A 9,550-nucleotide genomic window follows, 5' to 3' on the forward strand; every position below is an offset into this window, starting at 1 on the left:
CAATGAGCTGGTCCAGCCTGGCCTGGCCCGGTCCATTTTTTGACTGGTTCCCATCAGGGTGCTGCAGCCCGGTCAAATAAGTCCATCTAAATAGACAGCTGTTTGGGCCACAGCATGGTCACCGGCAGACAGGAGGCTCAAAACCCCAACCCAGGCAGGCCGCCGGCCAGGATGGCCTAACCCAGGTCTTTTTGGAGCAGGCTGACTGACCTGTTAGCCGTGCAAGTTCACAGCCCACCTGTCCCATTTTTTGTTGATGCCTCATGGTAGTTTGTATAAATAGAAAAGGAAATTTTCCATTTAGATACCACATATTTTGCCTAATATTTTTAAAAATGGACTCATATTTTCTAAAAAAGACATTTCCCCATAAAACTTTTGATATAAACTTTCAAATAAAGACTTTTAAGTTAATTTCATGGTCAAGATCCATATAAATATTTATTTTAACCTTTTATTTGTAAGGGTGTATTGTGCCTGTTTTATTATACAATGGGGGAATTTTAGCAATTTTTATTATACATAACTCACGGTGAATCTAAAGTATTTTACATGAAGAAACTGGACCTAGTTCAGCGACCTAACCAAGCTAGTTAACTTGCGGAGCTTACCCTGTGTCTAAAACTCTATGGCCAACCCCACCCTAACCAATGGAGGCTTTGCTTGTTTGGCAGGAGCAGTGAGTGCACATCACCTTGTGTTGGAACCTTGCAGGTTCAAAACCCAAAGGTATATGGTTGTATAACTGGTAGGGGTCTGCCTAACCCCAGCTTTCTCTGCCTAAAAATAACCCACCCAAATAAATTGAGATCAGGTGCAATGTGATTGTACTGAGAACCGGGTTACTTAATGGGTCACCTCTTTACAAGGTAAAACTCCAAGCTGAAGACACGACCACCCAGACTTACCTGCCCCAACCTAGAGTTACAAACTTGTCACGTGTGATATGCACTGTCCTTGAATTTGACACCCTAAGTGAGGACGCCCCCGGTGGGGCTCATGGTTAACATGAGTTGCTTCAATTGCACTCTCTATTTGACTGGTTCATCAAAACGCTTCCTATAAAACATGAAAAATTTCTCTCTCTCTCTCTCTCTCTCTCTCTCTCTCTCTATATATATATATATATATATATATATATATATATATATATATATATATATATATATATATATATATATATATAGTCTCTTTGGAATCAGCTAGGCAACTCTTGTATACCAAAGAGAAGAGGGGCAACAAATTAATCATTAAGTCTGGCTTGTGGGCCCACGAACCTATTCTAGCTTGGGAGGGTGCGTGAGATATTATAAATAGTATTTTTTTTAAATTACAATATGCCACACTTTCTTTTCCACGAAAACTCTATACATGCAAAACTTTAATTACATTTTCAACTGTGGTTTGTCACATGACATGGATGACCTCAGTTTGAAGCCTGCAAGAGGTGTCCCTTGCGGTAAAGTTGAATGAAGTTGCCAGCAATCCGGCGTGGATATTAGGACTAGGGGTGGCAAAACCTGACACAACCCGCCTCTTAGGCGGGTTCGGGTTGGGCTTAAACTAACCCGTTTAATAAAAGGGGTCGACCCGCCTAACCATTTTATTAAACGGGTCGGGTTCGTGTTAGGGGTATGCCAACCCGCCAACCTGGCTGACCCATTTAATAAACGGGTTAGGCGGGCGGGTCAACCTGCCAACCCGTCCGCTAACCCACCAACCCGTTTACCCGACCCAACCCATTTATTAAACGGGTTGGCGGGTCGTGTTGGGTTACCCGTTTAATAAATGGGTTGGGTTCGTGTTTGCCACAGCCGACCCATTTAATAAACGGGTCGGGTTCGGGTTGAGGTATGCTGACCCGCCAACCTGACCCGATTGCCACCCCTAATTAGGACCTTAAGGGTCTTTCAAACAAATGTAAGCCAATAAATAAATAAAAACATATGATCCAGGTGTGAATTTCTTGTAAATCGATCATGCCCAACACATTATGAGGCCAGAACTAGGAAAAAACACTGAAAGGGTAGAAAAACTCATTTAGCACGTATCAATTTAACACCTACACAACTCTCTCTCTCTCTCTCTATATATATATATATATATTAGTAATGATAGAGTGCTGGCAGAGTACCTACTCCCACCTCACAGCAGCAGACAAGTTTTGTATTATGTGATTATAGCATAGATGTATGTTTTTTAAGAACTTTAAAAATCAATAGCTCGTAATGTATCAAAATTTTGTTACTTAAAAAATCTTATTTTTATGTCCAAAAAACATGATCCAAAGTATGATTCTTATCAAATAAACTATGATGAGTACATCCATAAGGTTTAATTGAGAAAATACAACCTACAACCATGATTTCTAGTATGTGAGAGTAGGTAAGTTGCATTACTCTTTCTCTCTCTTTATATATATATATATATATATATATATATATATATATATATATATATATATATATATATATATATATATATATGGTTAATATTTGGTGCTAATTAAAGGTACCAAATTATATGAAACTATTGAGCTGAAAATCATATCTTTAAGCTTTATCAACTCAATCTGACCACAAAGACGTCTTCAGTCATGAAATTTTAGGGAATTGTGGTCAGGTAAATTTTGAAGCCCTTAAAAAAACTGCTTTGGTTTATAATCATATGATTCAAAACTCATTTTCCACTAAACAAGATCACATCTATAAGATTTAATTTACAAGAAATCAGAAAACTATGATTTTCAGCTTAATAATTTCATATAATTTGGTGCCTTCGTTAGCACCCTTTAATCCTGTTTCTACCTACGGCCCTGCATGGATATTTAATTGAAAACCTCTCTCTCTCTCTCTCTCTCTCTATATATATATATATATATATATATATATATATATATATATATAAGCTAGTTAAAAAGGAACGTAGTTATGTTCCAACCCAACAACACAACTATTCATACTGACTCTAACGAATAGAACAGACCAGCCAACCAAGCTTCAAAATCAGCTGATTTGTTTTATTTTTAAATATATTTTTTGTAAAATATTTTAAAATAATTTTCATATTATTTTAATATTTTATTGACAAGTGGCATCTACTGGTTCAAGATTGGACGATTTGGGAAAATGGAGAGAGACTCCCCTAGCAACCCCCCGCCCCCCCTCCCTGAGGCAGATGAGACATGATACAATATCCCATAGTCCAGGACCACTGGCCTCTACTCTGTTGACTCTCTCCGGGGAAGGAACCACAGCCTTTGGTTCGACGCCAAAAGTTGTGGTTCAGCAGGGTGAGAATATGCGCTTGGAGATCTCTACCGAGCAACATGACAAAATGTTGATGCCTTTCGAGTGGACTCTACTGGCTGGATTTTTGGGTAGTAATCCATGAAAACAAATCGAATATCGAGCCAGGCCTTGTGGAAATTTGCTTCTCCAATCTGCTCAATCACAGATTGTTCATGATTAGATTGACCAATATGGAGGAGATGACTCGGATCTTGCATGGAGGTTCATGGATGGTGGCTGGTCGCACCTTGGTAGCATATCAGTGGACTCCTGGCATGGACCTAAAACTTCAAGCATCGAATCAAGACCCTCTTTGGATCCGTCTTCCAAGCCTGTCTGCTGGAAGCTGGATCAGAGACATTCCTTCATGCTGATGTGCTGGATATCGACAATTACACGAGGACAATGGAACGTTTTAGTCCCGTTGAATTTTGTGCCTAAGGCCCAATTAGAGATAGCGATTTTAAATCGCAGGACTTTCATTCAAGAAATTATCTCTGAGCATGAGATCAAATATTGTTCACATTGTAGGTTGATGAACCATTCGACATTCACATGCCTTGTTCGTCAATTAATGGCCTCTTCCGTTAAGTCTGGTCCTCCATGCATCGATGTATTAAACCCACCCAAGGTTGGATCCAACAAGCTCATCAGCTTAATTCTATTGCGGAGATTGAAATGAAGGTCTCATTGTCCACAGGGTAGGAACCAAAATCAATCATGGACATCAAGAAGCCGAGTTCAGGACATGATGAACCAAGTGTAGTGAGGGACGACTCTCTCACCAACAATCAAGTCTCTAAGCCAGAGGAGAGGGAGACTCTTAGGTTGGACGACAACTAGTCTCACCGACTGTAAGCAAAGAGCATGAAGATAAATTGAAGAACCGAAGATGATCATTTCCATTAGAACATATGTGGTATATATACAACATACAAAAGAATACGACTTTCCAAATGTAACTAATTTACAAATTCGTTTGCTCAATAAGATCTCCCTTATCCTTGATTTACCGCATTTACTTGCTAGACGTAAATCGGATAGCTCCTGCTATTTTACTTTTACCTATTTACTTTTACATTCCCCTTCAAGTTGGGGCCTCTATGCTTAGTGCACCCAACTTGCCAACAAGGTGCTTGAAGCTTTCTTTACTTAATGCCTTTGTCAGAATATCTATCCTTTGATCCTTGCTACGAACGCATGCGGTATGCCTCTATTTTTTATCAAACACAATAATAGTCCAATTCTATATGTTTTGTTTGTTCGTGAAATACTGGATTGACCACTATATGTATTGTGGCTTGATTGTCACAATATAAGATTGCCAGACTTTCTTGTTTGCAGCCAAGATCTTCAAGAAGATATGTCAACCATACAACTTCACTTGTTCATGTTGCCATACTTCTGAATTCCGCTTCTGGCGAAGATCTAGAAACAACTGCCTGTTTCTTTGTTTTCCAGGATATGATGTTGTCACCTAAGAAGGTACAATATCCTGATGTTGACTTTCTTGATATCGGATAGCTTGCCCAGTCAGAGTCCACATAATAGCTTAATTTGAAATCATTTTATGCTTTTAGCATGATTTCTTGCCCAGGCGTTCTCTTTAGATATCTTAGTAATTTGGTATCTGCTTCCTAGTGTTGTTCTCATGGCTCATGCCTGAATTGAGTGAGTATATGCACTATATATGTGATATCAGGCCTTGTAATGGTTAGATAAATGAATCAACCAACTAACCTCTTAAAAGTAACTGTATTTGTGATTAGATTTTCACTATGATCGAACTTCTTCTGAGGTTCTATTGGTATTTATGATGGCTTTGTTCCTAGCAGGCCTGCTTCTTTTAACAAATCAAGTACATATTTTTTCTTATTGAAGAATATCCCCTGTCATGACCATGCCACTTCGATGCCTAGGAAATATCTTAATTTCCCCAAGTTTTTGATGTGAAACGTTTGGTCAAAGAGCTCTTTCAATTTTTTAATGTCCATGTCATCACTTCTTGTTATAATCACATCATCTACATAAATCAAAATAAATATTTCATGCTCACCACGTTTCTTGAAAAATAAAGAATAATCTGCCCGAGATTGAGTGATCATGAAACCAAACTTAAGAAGAGATTTGGAAAACTTGGCAAACCATTGTCTTGATGCTTGTTTCAGCCTATATAAGGATTTATTGAGTTGACATACTTAATTTTTTCCCTGTCGACGATATCCGGGTAACAATTACATGTAGATCTCTTCATCAAGATCCCCAAGCAAAAACACATTGTTGATGTCCAGTTGATGAAGGGACCAATTGCGGGTGGCAACAATGGATAATAAGCATCGCATAGTTACTAATTTGACAAATGGGGCAAACATGTCATGATAATCTAAACCTTTCTGCTGCGTATAGCCTTGTGCGATGAGTCGAGCCTTGTAGCATTTGATGCTTCTGTCAGATCTAAATTTAATTTTATAGACCCATTTTGATCCAATCGCACACTTCTTGGGTGGCAAAGGCATAAGAGTCCATGTGTCATTGTCTCAAAGGGCCCGTAGCTCTGTATCCATGGCAAATTTCCATCTTTCATCCTTTAGAGCAGTGAGATAGTCTTTAGGTTCTTCATGAACAGAGATAGCGGCTAGGAAAGCACGGTAGGAATGAAAAAGTTTGGAAAAATCTAGGAAAGAAGATATGGGATAATGGGTGGAGGTTGTGGAGGTAGGCAACAAATGTCCATAGAGAAAAGCTTGATTACATTTATAATTTGATAGATAAGTGGGTCTAGATCGCTGTCGTGTAGAGCGCCAAAACTCCAAATTATTGTTAAGATCTGGAGAACAGATGTCACTAGAGTTTGGGCATGGATTTTGATCTTGAACAATATATTCAAGAGAACAAGATAAATGAGATGTGTCCTCAATGGGATTTGGTAAAACGATGTCACTATAAATTTTGGAAAAACTCTTAAAAAAATGTGTCCTGGAAGAGAAAAACATTTTCGTGAAAGACAACATCTCGACTGACAAAAATGGTATTTGTTTCTAGATTATATACCTTATACCCTTTTTGGCCAAAAGTATATCCGACAAACACACATTTCTTGGAACGAGGAGCAAATTTATTTTTAAAGAAATGACACGCAAAACATAAACAACAAAAAAATTTGAGATGATCATATGTTGCCTTGGTTCTATAAAGAAGTTCATAAGGTATATGATTAGTTGAGGAAGTAACAGTGGGAATGCGATTGACCAAATATGCGGCGGTGAGAATGCATTCACCCCAAAATTTTGTCGACATATAAGCTTAATTCATTGTCGATTTCCCGTGCGGTTTCTAACAAAGGACAGTGTTTCCTTTCGAGAATGTCATTTTGTTGGGGAGTTCTAATACAAGAATGTTGGTGAAAAATCTCATTTTCACGCAAAAAAGGTTTGTATTTCATGTGAGAAAAATTCTACTTGATTGTTGGAGCGAATTTGTGTCACATGTTTGTTGAATTTAACTTTTATCATTTGAATGAAATTTCACAATATTTCTTGCGTTTGAAATTTGTGTCTTATCAAGTAAACCCACGTAGCTTTGCTAAAATCATCAACAATAGTTTAAAAAAATTTGGCTCCTGTGAACGATACTATATTGTAAGCTCTCCAAATATCAAAATGAACTAGTTCAAAAATATCTTGAGAACGATTCTCACTAATGGGAAAAGGCAGAACTGTGAATTTAGCCAGAGGGCAAATTTCACACCTGACTTGATTATTTTGCATCAAATCACAGTCTTTAAATAAATGTCTTAAACGTAAATCAGAAACATGCCCTAAACACATGTGCCATATATCCATATGGTATTTATTAACTAAAGTGGCAACTACCTGACTTCCACCATCATCAAGAATGTAAAGTCCCAAACATTCTCTACTTGATCCAATCGTCTCCTTTGTCTCCAAGTCCTGAATTTGGCAAGAAGAAGAAGAAGAAATAATATTATAATTATATGATTGACAAAGTTGTGATGTGGATAGGAGGTTTATCCTGAATGAGGGAACATGTAAAACATTATAAAGAATAAGCTTTGGAGACAAAATGACTTGACCAATGTGAGATACTGGAGTTGTCTATCCATTTGGGAGTTTGATGGGTTTAAGATTAGTATACTCTTTGACATTGATTATTAGGGACAAAGAGCAACATATGTGATTCGTGGCACCAATATCCAGAATCTAACTAGAAGGATAAAAACAAGAATCGTTATTACCTGCCATGTTCACCGTCATACTATCTTTACCTGCTGCAAGAAGGGATAAAAGTTGGTTACACTGATCCATGGTCAACTGAGGACCGTCGACGGGTTCCTTTGAAACTGAATCGACAAGTAATGTATTTGTAGCAAATTGATTATTGGAGCGTGGTGGAAAACCATGTAAAGTATAACATTTCTCTTTTATGAAGCCTAGTTTTTCACAATGATCATATTTAGGTTGTTCTTTTTCTTTCAATCAACTCATGTTATTCTTTAGAAATCAAACATTTTTTCCAGCAACAATGGCTACATTTCCTTCCATGAGTGAAGGAGTATGAACATCCCTCTGATGCTCTTCTTAAAGGAGAAGATTATATGTTCTATTAACACTTGGCAGGGATCCATAACAAGGATATTACTTCGAACCCCGACATATGACTCATTTAATCCCATGAGAAATTGAATTAATTTCTTGTTTTGTCGGTAATGCTTTCGCGGCTCCATATGAACAAGTAGGTAGGATGAGTTGAGTATTAAGTTTATCCCAGTAAGTTTTTAGCCTTGTATACTATGCCAAAATGGATAGATTATCTTGATGGAAAGTAACAATAGACCTTTGTAATTGAAACATACAAGGTTCATTTACTTGAGCAAACTGTTCATGAAGGTTGCACAATACTTCTGCTGCTGTTTTGACATACAACATACTTTCTACAACTTCTTTGGTGAGAGAGTTAAAAAGACATGATAGAACCATATTATTATATCTAATCTATATTGAAGCATTTGGAGAAGATGGATCTGGTTCAGGTAGGCTACCATCAACAAAACACATCTTGTTTTTTGTTGTCAAAGAGACAGTCATGGCCCGAGTCCAAGATGCATGGTTATCGCCTATGAGGAGGCTGGAAATCAAATTTTTTCTTGGGTTGTCAGAGTGATGGAGATAAAAGAGACTGTTGGTATTATTAGCAGACATGGCATCACTGGTTATTTGAGAAGATAACATCGAGCCACTGCTCATGATGATAGCAAAACAAAACCACAAACTCTGCTATTGTTCGACAGGTTCAAAAAAAAATTTACAGTGTTGTTGTCAACCAACTGTGAGTAAGAAGCAGGGATCATCGACTGCTTATGCTGCAATTCTTTATGAAAAACAAAAATTGTGATCAGAGAAAAAAATCTGCAAAAGAAAATCATAGAGGGTGTAGCAACAAAGAATGCGAAGACCCAGTAAAAATTAAATATGATCTCCACCTGCACAAACTGAATCACTGGGTGGATAGACACGCCAGGTAGCAGGAACAGACAGGCCAAAACTTTCTTCTGGTCTTACGAGTAGCCAGTAGACAAAAAAAAATGAGAAAAAAAGACTCTGAATAGTTTCTGCGATAACCTGAAATGAATCGCAGATGGACTGCTTAGTGAAAATGATGTTTAAAGTACCAAAACAAAGAGGAAAAGACTTAGTGAGCAGTTTCTGCAATAACCTAAAATGAATTGCAGATGGACTGCTTAGTGAAAACGATGTTTAGAGTACCAAAACAGAGAGGAATGATCCCGCTCTGATACCATGTAAGCAAAAAGCGTGAAGATAAATTAAAGAACCAAAGATGATCATTTCCATTAGAATGTACGTGATATATATACAACATACAAAAGATAACCAATGCCAAGAAAAGAATAAAATGACTTTTCAAATGTAACTAATTTACAAATTCGTTTGCTCAATAAGATCTCCCTTATTCTTGATTTACTGCATTTACTTGCTAGAGGTAAATCGGATAACTCCTGCTATTTTACTTTTACCTATTTACTTTTACACTGATCGACAATAAGCTAGCGGTGAATCCAGTCAGCCAGATTGTGTATCCACCACAAAATTTGCAGTGGTAATTAATGGGGAACCAAGGCCAAAAATTCACCAGTAGCATGGGTGTTCGCTAGGGGGACCCTCTTACTTCATTTCTTTTTCTGCTAGTGATGGAGAGATTGAGTTGGAGACTTCATCAAGTGG

Source organism: Nuphar pumila, chromosome 16 (genome assembly GCF_984573655.1).
Source record: "Nuphar pumila chromosome 16, dmNupPumi1.hap1.1, whole genome shotgun sequence".
In the NCBI taxonomy this organism is placed as follows: domain Eukaryota; kingdom Viridiplantae; phylum Streptophyta; class Magnoliopsida; order Nymphaeales; family Nymphaeaceae; genus Nuphar; species Nuphar pumila.